The 22,474-nt window shown below is 51.7% G+C and overlaps 1 protein-coding gene and 1 long non-coding RNA gene across 5 annotated transcripts in view; one reads left to right on the top strand and one right to left on the bottom strand.

Moving 5' to 3' along the window:
• Positions 1-1,516: 1,516 nt before the first annotated feature.
• Positions 1,517-6,960, bottom strand: LOC309860132. The gene is made up of 3 exons (XR_014309184.1): positions 6,908-6,960; positions 3,802-4,020; positions 1,517-1,920 (listed from the first exon to the last, which is right to left on the bottom strand). It is a non-coding gene; the product is annotated as an uncharacterized lncRNA (long non-coding RNA).
• A 1,729-nt stretch (positions 6,961-8,689) lies between these two features.
• The window catches only part of CTBP2 (C-terminal binding protein 2), a 156,549-nt gene continuing 142,764 nt past the window's right edge, over positions 8,690-22,474 (top strand). Inside the window, exon 1 of one of the 4 annotated variants that reach the window (XM_082721679.1) lies at positions 8,690-9,076. The gene's annotated coding sequence lies outside the window, so the exon portion shown is untranslated. Of the gene's footprint in view, positions 9,077-9,921; positions 10,079-22,474 lie in introns of those variants that run through there. The other 3 variants (XM_082721681.1, XM_082721680.1, XM_082721678.1) reach the window with 3 other exon arrangements.

Raw genomic sequence — 22,474 nt, 5'->3', positions numbered from 1 at the left:
AGAACCCCCCTGTGAGGGCCCCTGGGTGGCTCAATAGGTTAAGCATCTGACTGTTGGTTTCAGCTCAGGTCCTGATCTCAGGGTTGTGATCTCAGGGTCGTGAGATCGAGCCCCACGTCAGGCTCCACATTCGGCGAGCCGTCTGCTCGAGATTCTCTCTCCCTTTGCCCCTCCTGTTCATGCTCTCTCTCTCTCTCTCAAATAAATAAGTCATTAAAAAAAGGAAGAAGAAGAACCACCTGTACATTAGGTCTGCTGCTTGCTGGCTGAGGGACCTCAGACTAGAAAATCAGGAGCAGCTACATAATTTGCAGGTCCAGTGTGAAATTAATAGGCAAGGCCCCTTGTTCAAAATTATAAAGAATTTCAAGATGGCAACTGCAGAGCATGAACCCAAGTGTGGGGCCCCTTCTGTGTGGGGGGCTCATGTGACTGCATGGCTGTGGGGTTTAATCCCCACCTTGAATTAGGGTGAGGATTAAAGGAGATGCTCCTTGGGCCAATGCAGCATCCCTGTGATCCTCTATCCTTGGAGGCAGTAACCAGCTCAGGTGAATCTTTGTACCAGGGGCCCAGCCCCGGCCGGGCGCGGAGCAGACCCTCCTTCAATGTTTGTTGGGTAAAAGTAGCTCAATATGTTTGTTTATTTCCTCCGTATGTTACACTACAGATTCACTCATTTCTGTGGATCTGCGTGCTTGTTTTTGTTTTCCTGGGACTAGAGACACTGTTTTTTCAAAGAATTCAGGCAGAGTGTGCGTGTGTGTGCACGTGCATGCGTGTGTATGTGTGTGGGTGTGTGTGTAATTAAAAAATAAAAGTGATGGGGAAAAAGTGATGGGCTTAAACCCAAATGCCAATTAAATCTTGAAATGGAGAGCTTCCCCCACAGGGATCCGTACCCCTCAGCCACAGGGCATGGAGTCTGAAAGCACCATTGAACAGGGCAGCGACATCTATAAAGTGATATGGACTTGGTGATTAGGTTAATTATGAATCACAAAGTGATTATACTATGGCCACAAAGAGCAGAGCTATGTTACAAAATAGTGTGGCAGAATTCCCACCTCCATTCAGGACAGCCACCGAGGGCTTCAGACAATTGTGGTTCTCCAGTGAGCGGCGCTCAGGGCAGAGCCAGGTGAGCGATGGTGTGGCCGAGTCGCATCCCCAGCCTCTCTCGCCGCACAGACCCTTGAAATACTCAAGTGCACACAACTAGTCCATTTTATTGCACAAAACAGTTCCAATAAAAGGACCCACTATTATCTAGGGCCACTATCTTTTTTTTTTTTTTTCCCCTACAACCGTTGGTTCCTGGAAATGAAACAGGAGAGAGATAGGGAACTGAGAAATACGGCCGTCAGTTGGAGGTCTGTGATTATGGCAGAGAGAAAGCTCCAGCAGGCAGCGGGCCTGTCCCAGGGGCCTTTTATAGGTCTCCCCCCCCCACCCCGTTCTGAGAGACATCAAAGCAGCTCCGAGGGAGGCACAAAGCAGGGAAGGAATTATGCCTTCCTGTTTAAAGGCTGCTAAATGGGAGAAAGACGCGCCTTACCAACTCCACAATGCACACTGGGGCTATGGATTAAATCGCTTTCACTACTTCTTTAAAAACTTTTCTATTTTGAAATAATTTCTAAATTTACAGGTAAGTTGTTAGAACTCCCATGTATCCGTTACCCTAATTCACCAGTTTTTAACATTTTGCTACATTTGCTTTATGTACGGATTATTTTTTCGGAACTATCTGTATACGTCATCTCTCTTGACCCCTTTGTTCTTTAAATTACAAAAATAATATAACAAGGAGGCACCTCAGTGGCACAGTTGGTGGAGCGATCTCGGTTTGGGCTCAGGTCGAGATCTTGGGGTGGTGATCTCAGGGTCATGAGATCGAGCCCCACGTTAGGCTCCATGCTGTGAACAGAGAAAATAACAAAGTAAAGATATAAAATCTTTAAAAATAACCTCAAATCCTACCTCTTTAATACTTATATGTCCAGTTAAAATTACTTGATTCTCTTGTCAGTTTGCATATATGACTTTTGTCATTATTTGTAAAGCTCAGATGTCTTGAAATACATTCACAGTCATCCATCTATCCGTCCGTCCATTCATCTGTCCATCCATCCATCCGTCCATGAAATACTTGTCTAAGCATCTCCTGTGGTCCAGGTGCTCTACAACACATCAAACCATCCCATCAGTTCACGGTTATGAAATGTGTTCACGGTCACTGAGGGAAAGTCTGGCCCTCTCTGTGCCATTTCACTCCTAAAAAAAAAAGTCCTTTGCCCTAAACCAGGGATGTCAATAGGGTTGGGGTTTTTGTAGTATTTATTAATATCCTCCTACCAACCTCCAAAGAAAAGTACTTTGGGTGGATATAGTAAAAACAGGTTTTACAACCCTCCAGTCAATAATCAGCAAGTCAAAATAAAAATCAGAAACTCCTTCCAACCGTTTCTCAGTCCTGTTTTCTCAAATACAGGAAGTGCTTCTTGTTTTATATGGGTAGCATCAGCAAGCAAGAAGATTTTATTCAGCTTTATTGCCCATAATTTGTATTGTCAGAACAATTCTTTTCCAGATATAAAATTATATGAAAATATTCAAGATGCCTCTTCGAACAACACCCTTCTCCCATGAAAGGTCAGAATCCCTTTTCACAGAGGGAGATATTCATATAGAATTTAGAATATTATATATGATATAGAATATATATAGAATAATTATATATTTATTATACATATTAGAATTATATAGGATAATTCCATATATCATATAGAATATTCCTGAAACATGACAATAGGCTGCTTGGCATCCTTGAACATTACATTTTGACTCTGAGTTTCCTATGAGCCAAGGCAACAAGGAATCATGATGATTTACACTGTTTTAATTATCTGCTAAAAGCAAACCATTAGGGGGTCCTGGGTGGCTCAGTTGGTTAAGCATCTGCCCTCCACTTGGATCATGATCTCAGAGTCCTGGGATGGTGTCGCAAGTTAGGCTCCCTGCCCAGCCTCCCTCTCCATCTGCCTCTCTCTCTCGCTCTCAAACAAATAAAATCTTAAAAAAAAAAAGAGGCAAACCATTAATTCTTCAAGAGAGATGAGCTTTATTTTCTTTCGAAGGTGTGCAGAGCAGAGATCCGGAAACTCCCATGGGTTAAGGGAGAATGTGAACCAGCTCTCGCTGCTTCCCCAGGCTCCTTGTGGGTGTATGTGTGTGTGTGTGCCTTCCCCAAGGAAGGGGGGAAGGGTGAGGGTGACCGAAGGAAGTGACTGGACTGATGGCCTGTGGTAGGATGGAACCCATGGCTTCTGGGAAGACTCAGAAAGCACCTGAAAGAAGTCCCGTGTATCCATGGGGGAAGGTGGTCCTGTGGGAGGGGGTGGGGAACATGCTGCGGAGGATACTGGCAGCATCTCAGAGATCAGCTGGGACAGGCCTACGTCAGGAGGGGAATGGTCCCCAGGGAGGATGACCCCAGGAAGGGTGCTCCTGCCCTGTCTGTGCTGAGAGGTCTGCGGGTCATACCAGCCCCAACATTGCGCTACTGGGGCTCCCCTGGGCCAGATCCCTCATCTAGAGAGCTAGGAATCCTCCCCCAGAGCCTTAGTGTTGGAAAACAGCCACCCATTTGAATCCCAAATTCTAGAAAGGAAGAGAGACTCCCCGGACAGGGGAGCTTTTGATAAGGGGTTTGAACTTTATGCATCAAAAGAGACCCGTGAACCGAAAGAGCTGGTTAACCCAGAAGAAACAGAATCAAACCAGAAGACAGGAAGTTACCTTCCATGGGCAACATCAAGTGGGAATGGAGGTTCCAGGCAAATGAGTTGAGTTCCCCAGAATAAAGAAGCTTCCTCTCTCCATCCTGGAGAAGTGCATTTCAAACTCCTCCCACTTTGGAAGCTTGGGTAATGAGATCACCTGAAGGAACCCAGCGTTCCCAGCGACCGGGTTTTTCTCTTTAGCTCAGACAACCAGGAAAAAGTGACTCTGGCTCTTCTACAAGGGGAAAAAACAGTGTTAGATGTAACCTTTTGAACTCTGGAGGAATTCTTCAGTATGAAAGTACTATGTGGAAGCCTTATTCTCAGTAGCCAAAAGTTTATTTTCTACTTTCTAGATCGTAGTTTTTTTTTTTTATTTTCAGGAGCCTTAAAGTCCACACCCATCTTTGTCTTTATTTTGTAGCCAGTGTCTGACAACACATTTATTTCTTGGGCTTTCCTTTTTTTTTCTAAACCCCCCTCTAAAGATTAGACTGCAGTCACATTAGTAAACAAAACAAACAAAAGCTTTCAAATAAGATGTGTTTCGAAAGCAACTAACTGGGACGCCTGAGTGGCTCAGTCCGTTAAGCGCCTGCCTTTGGCTCAGTTCATGATCTCAGGGTCCTGGGGTCAAGTCCGAAGCCAGGCCCCTTGCTCAGCGGGGAAACTGCTTCCCCCTCTGCCTGCTGCTCCCCTGCTTGTGTTCATTCTGACTCTGACATATAAATAAATTACTTAAAAAAACAAAAGTAACTAACTTTGCCTCTTCTGAGTCCATGGTAATGAATGTGTATGAATATAAGTAGAAACTTTCTTGAAATAGGGAAGAAGAGTAGTCAAAATAAGGCAGACAGGGGTCCAAGCTTACTTCTTCCCTCCCCAGCAGTGTGACCTTGGGGAAGGCAGTAACTGTCTGAAGCTCAATTTCCTTCATCTGTAAAATGGGAATAATACCAGTATGTCTCTTAAGGGTCTGCCCTGAGGATTAAAGATGTGTGTCCCTGGCTTAGCCCCGCGCCACGCACCCTAGTGAGCCATGGAGAAACATTTGTTGATACTATTGTCATTTTTATGACTCTTCTTTTTTGTGTCTGTCAAAATCCACGTTGGAACACCAGAAGTTGACCTGACGATTAAACAGGATTAGTTGGGAAGAGATCATGGAGAGTACTGAAAAATTAACGTTGCAGTATGATATTCTATAATGGCAACACAGAAAGATAAAAATCGGTAAAAGACACTTATTATGTAAATTAACTGAAACATATTTAAAAATATTTTCTCTGTATTTTAATGTGTTTTTCTTTCTTTTTTTTTTTTTTTAAAGATTTTATTTATTTATTTGACAGACAGAGATTACAAGTAGGCAGAGAGGCAGGCAGAGAGAGAGAGAGGAGGAAGCAGGCTCCTTGCCGAGCAGAGAGCCTGATGCGGGACTCGATCCCAGGACCCTGAGATCATGACCTGAGCCGAAGGCAGAGGCCCCAACCCACTGAGCCACCCAGGTGCCCTTAATGTGTTTTTCTTATTGAAAAATACCTTTATATCTAGTAAAGAAATAAACCAAGGTTTGTAAGGTTTGTGAGAAAAAGCTAGTTTGCAACATTTAAAAAAATATTGTGGTGTAATGTACATAACAAAATTTATCATTTTATCCATTTTTAAGTGTATAGTTCTGTGGCTTTAGGCACATTCACAATGTTTCATAACCCACTGCCACCACCCGTTTCCAGAACTTTTTCAGCACTCCAAACAGAACCTCTGTGTCCATTATACAATAACTCCCCTTTCTGCCTCCCCCCAGCCCTTGGTAATCTCTAATCTACTGTCTTTGTGAATTTGCTTATTCTAGGTAGCTCATATAAGTGGCATAATATAATATTTGTCTTTCTGTGTCTGGTTTATTTCCCTTACCATAATGTCCTTGAGGTTTGTCCCCATGAGAGCAGGTATCAGAACTTCATTCCTTTTCAAGGCTGAATAATACTCCATTTCATGGATGTAACCGTATTTTGTTTACCCATTCATTCTGGGATAACATTTGGGTTATTCCCACCTTTTGGCTATTGTGAATAATTCTAAGAACATTGGTGTTCAATTTTTTTTAAAGACCCTTTTCATTCCTTTGGGTAGACACCTAAAATTGGAATTACTGGATCATACGCTAAATCTATGTTACTTTTTTAGAAACTGCCACATTGTTTTCCACAGTGGGTGCACCAATTTACATTCCTGCCAGCGGTCTCATGTTTGCTCATTTCTCCACATCTTTACCGACACTTGTTATTATGGTTTATGATAGCCATCCCTGTGGACATGAAGCGGTATATACTGTGGTTTTGATTAGCATTTCCTGATGATTAGTGATGCTGAGCATCTTTTCATGCGCTCATTGGTCATTTGTGATTCTTCCTTTAAGAAATGTCTGTCTGTTCAAGGGATGCCTGGGTGGCTTGGTGCAATAAACATTTGCCTTCAGCTCAGGTCATGATCCCAGGATCCTGGGACTGAGTCCCTGAGGCTCCTTGCTTAGCAAGGAGTTGACATCTCCCTCTGCCTGCCACTCCCCTTGCTTGTGCTCCCACGCACTCTCTCTCTCTAACAAGTAAAATCTTTAAACAAACAAACAAACAAACAAAAAGTCTGTTCAAGTCTTTGCCCACTTTTGAATTGGTCTGGGTTTTTGGTTTGTTTTTTGTAACATTAAAACGTTTTAAATAATTCACATGCTGGGGGGCAATGGGTTTGATATTTTAAAATACAGGGTGTGAAATTGAGGTGAAAAATAATTTTTTGGCTCTGAGGATGCTTTTTTTTTTTTAAGATTTTATTTATTAATTTGACAGAGAGAGATCACAAGTAGGCAGAGAGGCAGGCAGAGAGAGCGGAGGAAGCAGGCTCCCCGCTGAGCAGAGAGCCGGATGGGGGGACTCGATCCCAGGACCCTGAGACCATGACCAGAGCAGAAGGCAGCGGCTTAACCCACTGAGCCACCCAGGCGCCCAGGATGCTTCTTTTTAAACACTCTCCAAACAAGAAGAGTGAAGTGGAATTCCTAAAGTAATCCCACTCATGTTAGACAAGAAAATGGACAAGTGATAGGAAAAAAACCAGCTCACTTTTTGTGGTTTCTGGGTGAGAAGAGAGGGCCACTCAGAACCAATGATCATCTGTGAAATAAGGAAGCAAAAATTCTTTAGTTACGGTCAGTTATAGTTTATGCCTAAGAAACAAAATCACCTGCTAGCCTGGGGGTGGGCGGGTCCTATGTGTCCTAGGCCCCATGACCTTGAGGCCACACTGCTGAGGAGAGGAGGGCCCTGACAATGTTTGTGACGATTTGGGGTCGCCAGAAGATGGAGACAACGGGGTGGGCACGTCTGGTAGTTTTTCCGACGGAACCACGGACCCAAGGGCCGTGTAGCTGGATTGGCCTATTCAGGCCGTGGGATAAACAGCATCTTAGTTACTGAGCTAGTGGGTGTGAAATGCCGCCCCCCACCCCGCTCCCCGCGCTGCCATCACCGTGAGAGGTCTTCCATCATGTTTTAAAACCTTACTGTTTGACGATGAAACAATCATCAGGAGTCAAGCGTCCCCCCCCCCCCCCCCCCCCCCCCCCCGCCAGGCCGGCTGCACTTGCCACATCTGGGTACACTTTAGCAAAGGCACAGTGAGCACCTCTTCCCAGCTACCGGCCGGAGCAGGAGTTTGGAAACTGTTAATAGACGGACAGGCCTGGAGCAGCTAACTCCCTTCAGGATGCAGCTCCGCGGCCCTTTCTCAGGCCTCCAGGCCTCACCTGAGGTGATCTTGGCTCGCGGGGTGTAATGCTTAGCCTGGACGCCGGAGGCCCAACGGAGCGTCCCGTCTCCCAGAATGGCCATGCCTGCGGCCTGCAGAGGCCGGACCTCACACCCCTTACTCATGCCTTTCCTGCTCAACATCTCAATCCAGTTCGTAACGTCTCAATATAGTTTTAAAACATCGACACCGGGGGCTCCTGGACGGCGAGCGGCGACCTTGGGGAAGTGAGAGGAGTTGGAGGGGCTCTGGGGCGCCGGGGGAGGAGCCCTCCCAGTCCTTAGCCGCCGGCTCCCTCCGCAAACAGAGCTCCAACGCCGCAGGTCACGGGCACTGAATTCAATCTAGGTGCGGCCGGCGCGCGGCCTGACCCCTAGCTTTCGTGTCCACACTCTAAGCTCGCCGCGTCGGGGCGCGGCGCAAGCCCAGGACCCCCACTCTCGGGCCCCCCAGGCCGCCGCGCGTTTCGGTCCCGCGAGGCCGGGAGCTCCCACCCAAAGCAAGGCTTTAAAAATAGCCGCGGCGAGATCCAGGCAACAGGAAGGAACATTTTTTTTTTTTTTAATGTGTAAAAAATGTTTTGCTTCTTGTAGGGAACACACCGCTGCAAGTTCCAGCACACAGGGCCCCTCCCGCGCACCCACAGCCACCGCCGCCTCTCCGGCAAGGCGCGGGCACCGTCTCCCGGATCCGGATTTGGGGAGCGCAAGTGCCCCCTGTGGCCGGCCCGCGCCTGACCCCGCGGGCCTGAGAAGGCAGAAGCAGCCGGCGCGGGGCCCAGGAGGAAGTTGGAGCCGCGGGGCCGGGAAGGGGGCAGGTCGGCGCCGCGGGCCAGGCGGGGGCCCGATGGGGCCAGAGCCACCCCGGGGCGCTGCGCCCAGGCCGGCCTGGGCTCGCGTCCCCCCACGTGGCCGGCCGCCCGGGGCCCCACGTGGAAGGGGCGGAGGAGGAAGGGGAGCGGAGGGAGGGCCGGACTCCCGGCCGCTGTAGCAGGACCCCCGCCCCCGCCGCCGAGGCCCCAGCGCTTCGCTAGGGCCTCCCGGGCGGGGCCGGGCCAGGGAGTGCCCGCCGCGCCCGGCCCCCTCGCCCGCCAGCCGCGCCTGTGTGCACTTTCGCGGAGCCACTAATCCCCCGAGAGAGCCGATTTGTAGTGAGGAGTATCTGTAGGGGGCGAGGCCGGCCCATGTGGGGTTGTGTCATTGGTTTGCAAAGAAAGACCCCGCCTTTACCCAAAAAAAAAAAAAAAAAAAGAGCGAGGAGTGAGCGAGCGGCGACCCTCACCTCGCCTCCCGCCTCGCTCCTGCGCAGCCGGCGGGCACCGAGCGTCGCGGCCAGCGCCGCTTCTTTCCCTTTCCCTTTCTCTCCGTTTTCCGCCTCCTTCCCCGGAGGAGAAAACAAATAAAGAAGAGCAAATAGCCGGGAGGCGCAAGGCATCCAGGACGCTCCCTCCCCCGATCCAAGTTGGAATTAGCATCCTCTTGGGGGTGAGCGCGGCGCGGGGCGAGTGCGGGCCGGAGACCCCCAGCGCAGCCCCCTCCCGGCGAGCGGGCGCGGGCTGGGACCGGGGTGGGGAGGATCGGGAGCCGGGTGGGCGGAGGAAGGGGGTGGGGTGGGTGGGGAAGTAGGAAGAGGCTCGGCGGCGAGGGGAGGAGGAGGAAAGGAAGGGGAGGGGTAGGGTGGGGAGGGGAGGGGAGAGACCGGGAGGGGAGGGGAGGGGAGGGGAGGGGAAGGGAGGGGAGGGCGGGAGGGGGAGGGGCGGGGAGCTGGAGAGATTAAGTTTTTGTGTGTGTGTCCCTGTGTGCGTGTGTCATTTTAAGGTGGCCCGGGAGCGGCCCAGAGGAGCCGGCGGCGGCCCGAGGAGCGAGGGACCGAGCCGGGAGCCATGCCGCGCTGAGGGGGGGCCGCACAGCCGCCGCCACCGCCACCGCCGCCGGGTGGGGTGGGAGGGGCGGGAGCCACCGCCGCCGCCACCGCCTCCCGGGTGGGCGCCCTTCGCCGTGGACGCCGGCGGCCCGGGGACGAGGTAAGAGGGGCCCCGGGGAAGGGCTGGGGCCGCTGCCGCCCCCGCCTCACCTGCGGCCGCGGGCTGGGGGCGCCGCGCCCGCGCCTCACTGCGCCACTCGGCAAGGGGGGGGGAGGAGGAGGGCGAAGGACACGGAGCCGGCATCCGAGGACATCTTTGGTCTGCGCCCCCGTGTCCCCGCTCGGCGCCTGGGGGTGGGAGCCGGCCTGGAGGTCCCTGCCTGCCGCCTCCCGCCGCCGATCGCGCCCGCCGGCTGCCGTTTGTGCCAGGATTTTTGTTGTTGTGATGAGAGTTGATGAATGCGAAGTAGGCGGTCACCTTCCTTCCCATCAGGATTGGCAAAAAAAAAAAAAAAAGAAAGAAAAAAGAAATCCCGAGCGCGGCGGCGTCCGGAGGGCAGCGGCGGCGGCGGCGTCTCGGCGACGGTTTCCTAGGCGCCCCCGGCTCCTGCTCCCCGAGGCCGGTGGGTGCGCGCGCGGGGGCCGCCCGCGACCCAGGCCGAGCGCGCGGCGCGCCGCGGGGACAATACGGCCGGATCCCCCGGGACTGGGAGTCCGAGCGCGCGGGGCCTTAGGCGTACGGGGCGGGGGCGGGGGGAGCGCGGGGGTCCGCTGGGAAACCGGGGCGCGCGCTGCTCAGGGCCCCCAGGGGAGCGGCCCCTGCTGGCCGGGGATCCCGCGCGGCGCCCCGGGAGCGCAAGTGAAAGAAGGGAAAGGAGGCGAAGTGGAACCCTTTTGTTTTGCCGGCCCCGCATTGTTGGCTCCTCCGGGCAGCCGGGCCACATCTGCCGCCGCCGCCACCACTGCCGCGCCGGGCTCGGCCCGCCAAAGTCGCAGCGGGGCGGGGGCCCGGGGCTGGCCGGGCGGCGGGCGCGGGCGGGGGCCGAGCGGGCCGGGCATTTCCTCTGCCCGTCCGCGCTCCCGCGGGCACCACTTCCTCCTCGCCCGCCGCCGCCGCCACCGCGGCGAACCCGGTCTGCCCGCCTCCCCCTCCCGGGCTGCACTTTTCGGGTGGGGCGAACCGAAAAGAAAAAGTTTCGCAGGAGGGGCTGGCGAGGGCGCGCCCGGGGCGGCGGGGACCCGGCGCGGCGCAGCGACAGCCGGGCCGCCGCGGTCGCCTCTTTCTCCTCTTCCTCCGCGGCGCAGGACTGACCCGCGAGGCCGAGGGGAAGCGCCTTTCTTTCTCTCTCTCCCGCTCTGCCCAGCGCTCCGGGGCAAGTTGGGCAGAGGCGCGCGGGAGCCGGGGCGCGCCGGGGCCTTTCTCCGGCGGGAGGCCCCGCGGCGTAGCTGCTTCGCCCGCAGCCCACGCAGCGTCCTGGCGCTGGGAGGCCGCGGGCCCGGGAGCTCGGCGCGGTCACCGCCGGCCGCGGCGAGACACACACGCGCGCACACACCCTCCCGTGGCTCGCTCTCGGCCGCGGCGGATGGTCGCGGACCCTGAGTGTGCGTGTGCGCGCGGGTGTGTGGGGTGCCCCCCCTCCGGACCCCGAGTACTTTTTCCGGAGGCGGCCCCCAACAGCAGTTGGCTCCAGGGGTCCCCCTGTTTAGTATTTTATAGGGGGAAGGAGGAATTTTTCGTAGAAATCCCGCTCGCTCTGCGTCCTTGCGGTGGAGGCTGCTGGCAGTGGCCTACGTCGTCCTGCCGGGCTCACTTGCCCTATTCAGGGTAAACAGATCTTTCTGGGTTTTTTCCCACCTTTTTTTCTTTAAAGATTGGAGATCAGGTTAAGTTCTTAGAGAGTCAGATGTGAGTGGCTTGAAGGGTAGACAAGAGAATTGTATTCTATAAATATGCATTGGGAATTTAAAATGCTAAGTGCCTTATTTGCAATTCTGTTGGATATTCTAGAGACTGGTATATTTTTATCTGACATGGATAATTTGGAGGGGACGTATATTTTGGTTAGTTTACAAAGTGATTCTGCCTCCCGACTTTGGCGAAATGTATTAAACTCTCCCACTACTCTTTCAAAGAAGAGTCTCTACTAGGTGCTTGGGTTCAAAGACAGTTTTAAAATTACCTCGTGTTCAGTACCTAAGACTGCTGTTCCGCCTCTAGGGTTCTCACAGTGGAACTAGTTTTCTTGTACTTCGGAGAATTTCAGCGTTTGGAAAAAATGTTTAAATAAATCCTTTACGTTTTGAAGTACTGGTGCTTTCAAGGATCTTGTTTTTGTAATCATTTGATTTCAAAGAGTACTTCTTACAGCAATTATAAAGTGAGATTCAAAATGCTAATTAAATATTTTAAGTCAGAGCAGCTTTAATATTGAAACAATCAGTCTTTCTTTCTTTCTTTCTTTCTTTCTTTCTTTCTTTCTTTCTTTCTTTCGTAACAGGACTGTATCCTAGAGTTGAAACACTAAGAATCCTTTTGTCTGCCATCAGATCTCTGAACTGCTGTGACACTCTCCTGTAAAAACACACACACACACACACACACACACACACACACACACACAAACCCCCCACAAAAAACCTGGTGCCCTTTTTATTGCCCCCAAAAGAAAAGTTAATGAGATGGTAGGTTTCAAGCAAAAAAGCAGGCCCTCCTTCTTGCAAAATATGCTTACAGTTGCCATTGAAGTTGTATGTTAACCGTGAATGCACTTGCCTTTAATGAAGCCGGTTTAATCGTTCACACTTGATCAAGTATAACAGGACCAAACAAAGGAAATAAGCCAGCATATTTCTGTAGAGCGTTGAGGGGTTTAGTGTAAGTGTTGATGTCAGGTCACCCCCTCCCCCTACTGTGCCCCCAGTGCGAGGGAGTGAGGGTTGAAGGCTAAGGGAATTTATGGCGCTGATTGGTTTTTCTGTGCCCCAGGGGTAGGGGACCCCAGTTTGTCTCTGTAGAAAGCAGTTATGAGAGGGAATTTTAAAAAATCTTGGCTTTAGAGCTTGTTTTGAACCTGAGAATAGGATTTTTTGGTTTAATCCTTTTTCCTGCTTGGGAAGGTAAGGCTGGGGCGGGTGGGCATGTTGTCTCCCTCATTTCTGATTGTACCTTAATAAGGCTGAGTGGATGGAGGGTGTGTTGCTCTGCAGTTGGAGTTCCAAGCCCTGTGTTATTTACGACTTCGCTTGGGATCTTTTGAAACTGGCCCTTGAAAGGGTGTTCTCCTGGGGGAAGCGCAGCGTGAATTACCTTTTCTTAACTGCGCTTTTCCCAAAAAACTTCTTTGTCCCTAAAATGTATTTCTCTGCTAGGCACAAGTTGCGACTTACTCTGGGACTTAGTCATCAACTCAAAGAAGAAATATTTGCAAAGTGTGTCTTCTTAAGGTTAAGAAAGTAAAAAAAGTTTCCCTACTTAAAAACAAACACTACTAGCATTGTAAAAATACACCAGTGACATACTTTGTGAGATATTTTGGCCTTTTAAGACCCAGGGCACACCTGTTCCTGTCCCTGCAGGGTCGAGTTTGCTTTCCTTGGCATTGTTAATAAGGTCGTGTACACAGGATGAAACAGGAAAACTTGCTATCTGTATAATCATTAACTAGCCAATCAGTTATCCTTTCAGGGAATAATCGATAACTTTACTCTTGACTTTTAACACAACCCCCCCCCCCCCCCCCCCCCCCCCCGTCCGCCAAAGAAATTATCTGAGTCTGGCAAGTGTTTGAAGAGAGTCGATGAAGCACGGCCCTAACAACAAACGAACAAAACTACAGATGATCCGGCAGCTTTTGCAGTGTTCAGCGTAGCTAGCTAGCCACAGGGTCAGTAAATGATGAGTGCATAAAATCAGAACTGAACAAGCAGTGCCCAGGGTTTGAAAAGGATATTGTTGGCAACTGTTTGAAATACTAAAGCAAAGGGAGCTCAGGATGGCTTGCAGCACTTGAAATCCTTGAGATTCGAGGATTAAAAACAACGAGGGCCTGCAAAGAAGGGCACACCCCTTCTTTGAGATCCAGCTCCACTGTGCCATTTACCAAAAGTCCTTTTCCTTCGTGAATCACTTTTGAATGCAAAGTTACACCCTCCGCATTTAACCGCTTTCCCTAAATGGAACAAATTTAAAGTGGAATGGCCATTCCCGTTGTCATTTTCTTTTCTTTTCTTTTCTTTTTTTTTACCGCTGTCATTTCAATAGAGAAGGGCTATCATCATGTCGTATGTGAGTGCAGCCTGGGTCCCTCTGTGAATAATCTTTCTATCAGTGACAAGCAGCAGGTTAAGTGTCCTGTGTCCCTGATACAGGCCACAGACTTAGATTCATAAAGTGCATGATCAGGGGAGGGAATTTTATCTGTTGGGCAGGGCACAACTCAGGTAATCTTTCCAGTGGCTGACTGGTAATTCCATCACAGAGGCCGGAACACAGTGCTGCAGTAATTAAAAAATGGGAGTGCATTTTGCCTGACGCTTTGAAGAGAAGTACTTGTGCTTAGCAGAACCGTCTCGGTATAGTGAAATATCGGGGTGCCTTTTCTCCATGATCGTCTGTGCATCGCTAGCTTAGGAGTGCTCGCGTGGACTACTGAACAACTTCTAGGAGGCATATGAAAATGCTGGAATGGGCACACTCTGAGGCTACACTGCCTGGATAGATATCCATTTTCTCTTACAGCTGGCGAGCATGTCCGTGCAGCCGTTAAGGTTACAGCACCCTGGGAAAGAAGGGAAAACTCAAGTCTTCTCCCCACGGATGAGCTGGAGAAGTTCATTTTTTCTTCAAGTCTATGTTTGACAGAATATGTATCAAAGACCTATAGAAAGGGTTTTTTTGTTTTATTTTATTTTATTTTATTTTAAGCCCCATCTCTGGATTTAGAAAATTATACTTACTCATTGCTAAAAACTTCAGAACCATTTTCAAGGTGTTCCGTGTTTCTTTTGATCATGATTTAATAGATGGCATCCAGAAGCCATCGGTGTGACTTGCATGACACTCACAAATTATTGTTGGGGCAGATTCTACCGTGTGTGTTTAGTTCTCATTATCGATGTTTTAAAGCCTAGATTTATGGCTGCACTTGGGCATTCAGGACTTCTCCGGTGAAAAGAAGGACTTTGCACATTGTGCAAAAAAAAGGGGGGGGGAGATTCACAAATGAATACAGAATGTACAGTAGGGAGAGAGCCAGGCCATTGTTTGTGTGGAATGTTGACAATGGGAGCCAAGGGGCAGTTTGGCCTTCATTCTTCCAACTGCTCGAGAACACAGAAACTTCAGGAGCTGCGGACGAGATGGGAACCAGAGGCAGACTGGCATACTCATCTGCCTTTTGCCTGGCATGGCAATGTGGGCCACTGGTCTACTCCTTTCCATGGTTTTCTTAGAAGGTGGTCTCTTTTGGACTGCTGGGGACTGTTGTGTGCTCTTCTCAGTAATCTGCTTTTTGGAGTAAAGATTCTCAAGGCAGAGAGAAGGGTTCTTCAAAGAGAAGTGTAAAAAGCAGACTCCTCCTGCCTCCCCGCCCCCCTCAAAACGCAATTTTAAAGAAATCCTATTCAACCTTTACCAGAAATTGAGGCATTTTAAGTCGCAGGAAACTGTCATGTTTATTTTTATTATTCCTCATGTTGAAGTAGTTTTTAATCTGTAGTGTTGGGGAAAGTAGAGCTAAAGTGAGTATCTGTTGGGTTTTCCTGTTTGGTTGGACAGCTGCTGTCATTCCTGAAAACACTCCTATATGCACTCCCCCCCCCATGCACGGAGCCCTCCTGCTTCCACGTGGGAGCTGGGGTTCCAGAGCTCTGTTCCAGCTCCGCAGTTCAAGTGGCAGTTATTACTGTGGCCTTTCTCTTTTGTCCCTCTGCCCTAAGTGGAATCAGCATAGACATCGACTACCATTGGGGGCGGATGCTTGTTCTGATTTTATCGAGGTGCACTTGGTTGAGAACTTGGGGGCCAGGTGACCTTTCCCATCTCTATCAAGACCATCCCTCCTTGAGTCAGTGTTTTAGGGATGATCTGCTTTAACTGTTTCCATAACTAAATTTAACAGATGGTGGCCAAAAGTTGGCTTACTGTTCACAAAAATGCAGATAAAATGGTTGGGTTCTTATTTGTGGGGCAAGTGATGCTTTTGATTTTATGGGGAATTGTGATTCTATCCTAGATAATGACAGAGACTTCATTTTCCCCAGTGGTATTTAGAAGGATGTTAATCCCCAAGAGCTTTTGTTGTCTGAACTTGGTGGGCTGGTCTTTGGTGGTTGTTTTCTGGGAGTCCAAAAAAAGTCGGGGAGGGGGGTTGTTGTGGTTGTGAAGCTGAGGGAGGGCAATGCTTTTCATTCATTTGGCTCTTAAAGTCTTTCCCACTTGTAAAATGCAAAAAAAAAGAAAAAAGAAAAAAATGCACCTTCCTTTGTGTTGTTGCTTTAACCGCCTTCAGAAGCAACCTATTGATCAGCAGAAATGTGCTTTTTGCATTAAAATAAGCCCTTAATTACGACTTGAAAGACAGTGTTCCTGGCTTGAAGATTGATTGGAAATAGTGGCCATATTTCTGTCTCATTCCAGCCTACGTAGTGGCAGGCACGGGAAGGGCCTTTTTAAAAGACGTGTAACTTAGGTGGCCAGCGGGTCTCTCTGCAGCGTTGGGACTAGCCAAGGGGTTGTAAACTCATTGCTGTGCTCCAGCCAGGCCTGAAATCTGGCCTCCAGCAATCTGTCCAAGTCCGGGACAGACAAAAACTTCATTATGGAGTCAAGGAGTCCCAGGAAGTTTTTTGGGAAGGAACAGTAGACCAAGACCATAGAGGTCAACTCTTCTGGCCTAATGGCACCCCCCCCCCCCCCAGTATGGCATCGTAAAAAGCCTCCCTAATGTTGAGGCCTCGCAGAGAGCCAGTAGCAAGGTGGAAAGGGCCCAATCAATGGGAAAGTGCTAGTAGTGTACCCGCCCCAGGTGTGTGGGCGGGGACAGAGGAACTGCAGGTGAAATTCTTTGGCTGTAGGGGGTGTGAGGCTGGGAAAAAGTTTGTGCAGCTTTCCTGTTGAATGAGCTCTGTCTGGGACTTGATTATTTCGCTGATGGATGTCTCTAGTGCAGTAGGCCTGGAAGCACAAAGTCCGTCACACTGTATCTACTGCGTGTTCAGGCCCAGTGGGCCTGGGGAAGGGGTGGAGGCGGTGCCCCCAGGCTCTTCTGGGTGGTGCAGAGCCAGCCGTGGATTGCAGCTCCCAGGTTGAGCCAGCCGTGAGCCAGCCTAGAGAGCTAGGCTAGAGAGAGCCCTCTAGAGCGCTTGACACCCTGTCCTGGAATGGTTGAGGGGACTGGGAATGTTCCCCCTGGAGGGGAACGGCCTCACTTGGTCACATGGGCTTGCTTTGCTGGGAGGGACGGAGCTGTGGTGACACCAGGGAGGCTTTGCTGGACAAGCTGCCAAGCCAGATGGTTGCAGGGGCTCCTAGCACGGGCTGAGCTTGGCTGACTGCTGTGTGAGGTGTGGATAGGTCAGACAAAGCTTTCCACACACCAGAGACCACCAGGGTAGCCCTCACTTGGGGACACTTGCCCAGTGAACTGTGTGGGGTTGGGGAGAAACGCTACATCTTCCCAATGGGGGTGACATATTTTCAAAGTTTTTTTCTGTCCCTTCCCCAGAGTTGGAACTGTGGTCTGTGGCGCTGGCCGATTGCTCCCTTCGCCCTTCAGGGACTCGATGGAGCAGGAGGCCCAGCGTGGATACCAAGTGGGAATGGTATTTCTACCGGAGCACTCAAGAGATGTACCTTATCCTTTTTCTCAGCGATTTCTGGTTATGAGCTAGAAGTCACTCTAGGAGGGCAGTGAATAAAGAGTATATTTTCCTGTACAGATACCAGTATGCACATATAAGTGCCTACAAGTAAAATCTTAGAATGTTTTTGATCTTAAAACCATTTCGCAGCCATTAATCTTCGCGAAGCTCCTGCGGGCTAGGTAAACAGCAATTGCTATTTTGCCCGACGCAGAAAGAGTGAAATCACCTCCCCCAACTCCTGGAGAGGCTGGTGTCCGCCTCTGGTTTCCGTAGCGCGCTGGGGTGCGGGGGGCCCCGGGAAGCCCCACGGTCCGCCCTGAAGGACCACGGGGCGACTTCCGGTCTCCTGCTTGACCTTCGGATGCGGGGAGGGCGAAGTTGGGCCTGGGAGAAGCCTGGCCGCCGCACCTGGCCGGGCCCTACCTGGAGGGGGCGGGGTCTGGCCGCGCTTCCCCGCGCGCCGGGACTGCCGGGGTGCGCGGCCTTGCTGGGGGTGCTGAGGGGACAGGCGTCTGCGGCTCCCGGGGTGCGGGGACCCTCTGACCTCTGGGGCCCGCGAACCCGCCGGCTCCCGCCCTCCCCTCCGGGCCCGGGAACCTGGGGCTCCGCCCCCCCCCCCACCTCGGACCCGGTTACCTGGCGGCCCCGCCCCTCCCCCTCCAGGGCTCGCGTACCTGTGCCCCCCCCCCACCTGACACCGCCGGAAGCGCCCCTCCCCCGGCGGTATCCCTTTCACTTGTAAATAGCAGCCGTTTCTCGCCTGGGGGAAGTTATCTAGAGGTGACAGAAATGGCCCCTGCGCCCCCCTCCCCCGGCCCACTTCCTCCTTCCTGCCACAGGCATTTGTGCGGGGTCCGACCCCGGGCGGCGGGGGTCCGGCTGGACGAAGCCCACACCTGCGGAGACCTTCGCGGCCCTCCCGGTCCCGCGGCGGGACAGGGAAGGGACCACCAGACGACTCAGGACTCAGGTGGGTCCCGAACCCGCCCCCGAGGCCCGGAGCTGAACCAGGTCTGGACGGTGCCCCAGTCACCCCACCCTGCAGCGGCCGTAGGCTCCTGAGACCCCAGCGTGGGGGTCGCCTTGTTCTTGTCTGGACCCCTCCATCCCCAGCCACCAAGGGGACAGGGAGTTCGGCTGATTCGGTCGGCAGAAACGCACAACTTGGGCGGCTTGGCATCCCGTCCCCTGGGCGGTGTCCCTGCCGCCTTCCAGCTGGGGTGTTTCACTGGTGCTAGCAATGGCGCCGTCCTAGTTGCTGCGGAAGCTGCCGCGGCTACCCAGGCCTCACTCCGCTGGTCACGCTGCTGGTCCTGATGGGCCTGTGGCTAAAGCCAGGATGGTCTTGGGCTTCTCCGCTTTGCACCCCTCTTCTCCCTGCTGGAAGAATTTCTGTGTGTTTGATTCTTCCTATCCTGGCCCACTTCATTTGAAACTCAATTCCACCCAGGCCTTTTAAGTACTACTGTTAGTTTTGCGAAGGTAACGTCTAACTACTGTTTATTGAGCATTTACTTAGTATCTTTATCACATGAACGTTTGGTGTATATTGTATTTGATCTTCACAGTAAGGGGGGGTGATGTCAGGCGCAGGAGGCACTGGGGTGACTTGCCTGTCACCCCCTGCCCCAACGGGCTGAGCTGGCATTCGAACCAGGCTGTTGGCAGTGGGGTTCCAGCAAGATTCCTTGGCAGAGGAGGAACTCCTGCGTTGGGAGCCTGTCCCGTGACCCTGAGAGCAGAAAGGAAGTGAGAATTGCAGGCTTACCCCAAATCTGGCATGTTCTCCCCAGGATTCAGATGGGCTTCTCAGAAACAAGTCTTTCTCGGGTCGGGTTGGTTTCCAGATCACATGGAGCCCTGAGAAGTTGGCTTGTTTTAATTTCCGTCTTCGATTAGTGATCTTTTGTTAGCATCTCACAATCTAACGCCAGGGAGGAATTTCTAGATAGTTTCCTGGACAAGGCCTGTTTTAAATTCCTTACAGTTTTTGGGTTAATGAACAGCATGGCTCCTGAGAGAAGCCTCGGGCAGGCTTAGCAGTCGGGGGCCCTCTTGGATGCACGGAGATAGTTCTGCCCCCCTGGATCCCAGACTCACTGTCCAGGCAGAGCACAGACATCCCGAAGGCGCTCAGTAGCCTGGCCCGGTGCTGTTGTTCCAGCCACGTTCCTTCATTTACCCTCAGATCCTCTCCGAGGTAGAAGTGATGGTGTTTCACCAGTGAAGAAACCAAGGGTCAGAAAGGTTAGAGTAACCAAGGGAGCCAGAAGTTTAGTTGGTTCCCAGTCCATCTCGAGCTGGTTTCTCTGTAATTGATTGAGACTTTGTGCTTTTAATTGCAACTTGGGTACAATTGGGGATGGCCAAATTAGACCCCTTCTGTGCTCCTGATCTGATTTCTCCCTTGCTTTCCACCTGGGTGTCTGATGCAACTACCTCACCGCCTCCCAACACACACACACACACACACACACACACACACACAAGTTATGTGGATAGCTTTTACAGTGCTTAGGGGTTTTGGTGGTAAAATTGTATTTGGTGGTCAGAGTACTATTTTATCAGACTCAGATTTCGAAGTTTATGGTCTAGGTTAGTGATCTCAGAGTTCTTCAGAGCTAGCCCCCCTGCTTGCTGGTGTGTGCCCCTTTCTTGGGGGGAGGCTGGAGGTGCTGGGTGGGGTGCTCCCTCCCCTCCCTCTGGCTGCCGCTCACTTGCCAACAGGATTCATGCTGCGCTTCTTCCAACAGGAGTTGCTTCCTGTGTTCTACATGGGGAGATCTGGGAGAGGGGACAGGGAAGATGGGGAGGATTTCATCTAATTGGAAGAGTCTGTTTGCACCATTCCTGTAAAAACCGGCCAGAAATTTGATTCCGCTGGGTAAACCTCCTTTGGGTGGCTGCCCTGCGTTTGTGTTGGCCTTAGAAAGGAATTCGAAATCATACTCGGAACAAAAGCAGCGGCCTTCTTTTCAAAGAGTCTATCAGAGAACTGAAAGGGAAGGGCACAAAGTTGGGTGTGTCTTGAAATCTGGAGAGGAGCCTGCTTGGGTGATGAACTCACCTGAATGGCAGCCGGAGAAGGTGACGTGAGAGCTCTCCCTGACCTTGGCTTCCTTTAGGGTAAGGTCCCCACAAGGTGGAGATTTTCCTGAAAAACAGGCTTTCCTTCACTGACAAGATTACCTTCCCGCCCTGCCGTGCTGCTCTCCCTTCTGTGAACACGTGTGTGCTTGGGAAGTGCCTGCCGGCCTTGCTGGTGTCCAAGCATAACCCACTCCCCTGCCATGGTTGGGGGGTGGGGGAGGGGGGCTCCGCAGACACCCTATCTCACTCAGTCTTTGGGTTCTTCCTGCTCTGGAGGGCTGAGGGGAAAGGCCCTGAAGGGGGGGTGTCTTTTGGCCAGCTGGTCCCATCAGCCCCCGTGGGCTGGCTTGGCTCTAGCTTAGGTAATGATTGGATTCTTTCTGTTTTAAGTCCCCCGTGCAGGTTTCAGACAGGTCTCCATGCTGCTTCCGTCCCCACAGGAGAGGGGCTCGGGGCGGGGGGCAGACAGGAGAACGGGGAAGCTGCTTTGGGCCACACCGCCTGGAGAGGGAACCGGGGCTCCGTCTTGAGGCGTCTCCACCTAGACGATACCCCGATGTCCCTGGTTGGCCCCACCATGCAGGCTCTCCGTGGGAGCCGGGGGTCGTGGGTGCCCACAGAACCCGCCTTTGGATCTCTGGTGTAGAAAATGTGGGTCCCTGTCCTGTTCCATGTTTCGGGGTTCCCTGGCTCTGTAGAAAGGCCCCTGAGCTTGGCATCCTGGCCCCTCCAGCAGGACACGGGCCATCTGATTAGTGTCCCACATGTCTGTGTTAGTGCCACACTGAGTACACCAGGTTTCCCAAGCCCTGATTTTTCTCTGCCTCGGCCCCTGTGCAGGTTCTGTTTCTTCTTCTGCTCTTCCAAGGTGTGGGTTGCTTTTCAGTCAGGGTGGAGGATTTTTCTTTCTTTCTTCTTCTTTTTTAAACACACATCCTTTCTTCTCATTTCTCAACTAAGCCTGGGATTAAGACTGTGGCTTCAACTGACAAAAGCCAGGAGATTTCAGAATTAAAGTTGGAATTCTATCTGTAATGATGTCTTCCTGAGTATTTAAGGAGGACTTGGAACCGTGGGTAATTTTTTTTCCTTCCTGAACTGGCCAGATGTGCTCCGAGATGTGGGCAAAGGAAGCAGCTCCACGTGACTGGAGTTTTCCTTGTGATGATTGTGACCTTGCCTTAGTGGAGTCCCCTGTGTCCCAGGGGCGCAAAAGGGAAGAGGCTTGTGAGGGACCGCTGGTCGGGTTGTTCTTACTGTGTGTTTCACACGGGCCCGGGAGCTTCGAAGCTGCGCCCCTCCCCAGCTCAGCAAAACCACTTGAAACGCACTTTGCAAGTGTAACTCTAGTTCTTTAAAATGTTTCTCCACCAGAGAGATTAAAAAGTTGGGTTTTGTTTTGTTGTGTTGTGATTCCTTTCATCATCTGGAGCAGCTGTGGCGGGCCGAGGGCACCCAGAGGGTGCCGAGGCAGAGGGACGGTGGGAGGCCCGTCTGGGTTCTCTTGTTGGGGGGGTGTCTTGCAAGATCCACTTTTTGGCTTCGCCTGGAGTGGGGAGTTTCGCAAGCGGGTGATCACTTGACAGGGCAGATCCAGAAGCTTTGCCCTGGGCCATCATCCCAGCAGCCCACCTGGGAAACTGGGGTGATCTGCCTGTGCACTTGGGTGAGGGAGAGGAGAGGTCCCACAGAAAGGTTGTGAATGTCACTCTTCCCAGACTGATGCTGGGCCCAAGGAGAGTCGCCCCTGTCCTCAATACCCTAGGAGAGGCAACAAGATAAATATGGACTGACCAGCTGGGGAAGAGGCATCAGATGGGACAGACGGTTTGAGAAAGTGTATGTGGCAGAGGAGGCAGGGAAAGCTGCTTGACTGCATTGGGGATTCAGGGAAGCCTTGGAGAGGACTTCATCTGAATCTAAAATGAGGGTCAGAATTTTCAACTACTTGGAACAGGCCTGACACATCATAGGTATTTGTTAAATTTTTTTAAAAATGCAAAATACAGACAAATAGATTAGCCTCTTCTGCCCGAGGTGCCGTGTGCCCGTTGGAACAGGTTTCC

The sequence above is a fragment of the Mustela nivalis genome (genome assembly GCF_964662115.1).
Source record: "Mustela nivalis genome assembly, chromosome: 2".
Taxonomy (NCBI): domain Eukaryota; kingdom Metazoa; phylum Chordata; class Mammalia; order Carnivora; family Mustelidae; genus Mustela; species Mustela nivalis.
This window is presented reverse-complemented; position numbering and strand designations above follow the sequence as displayed.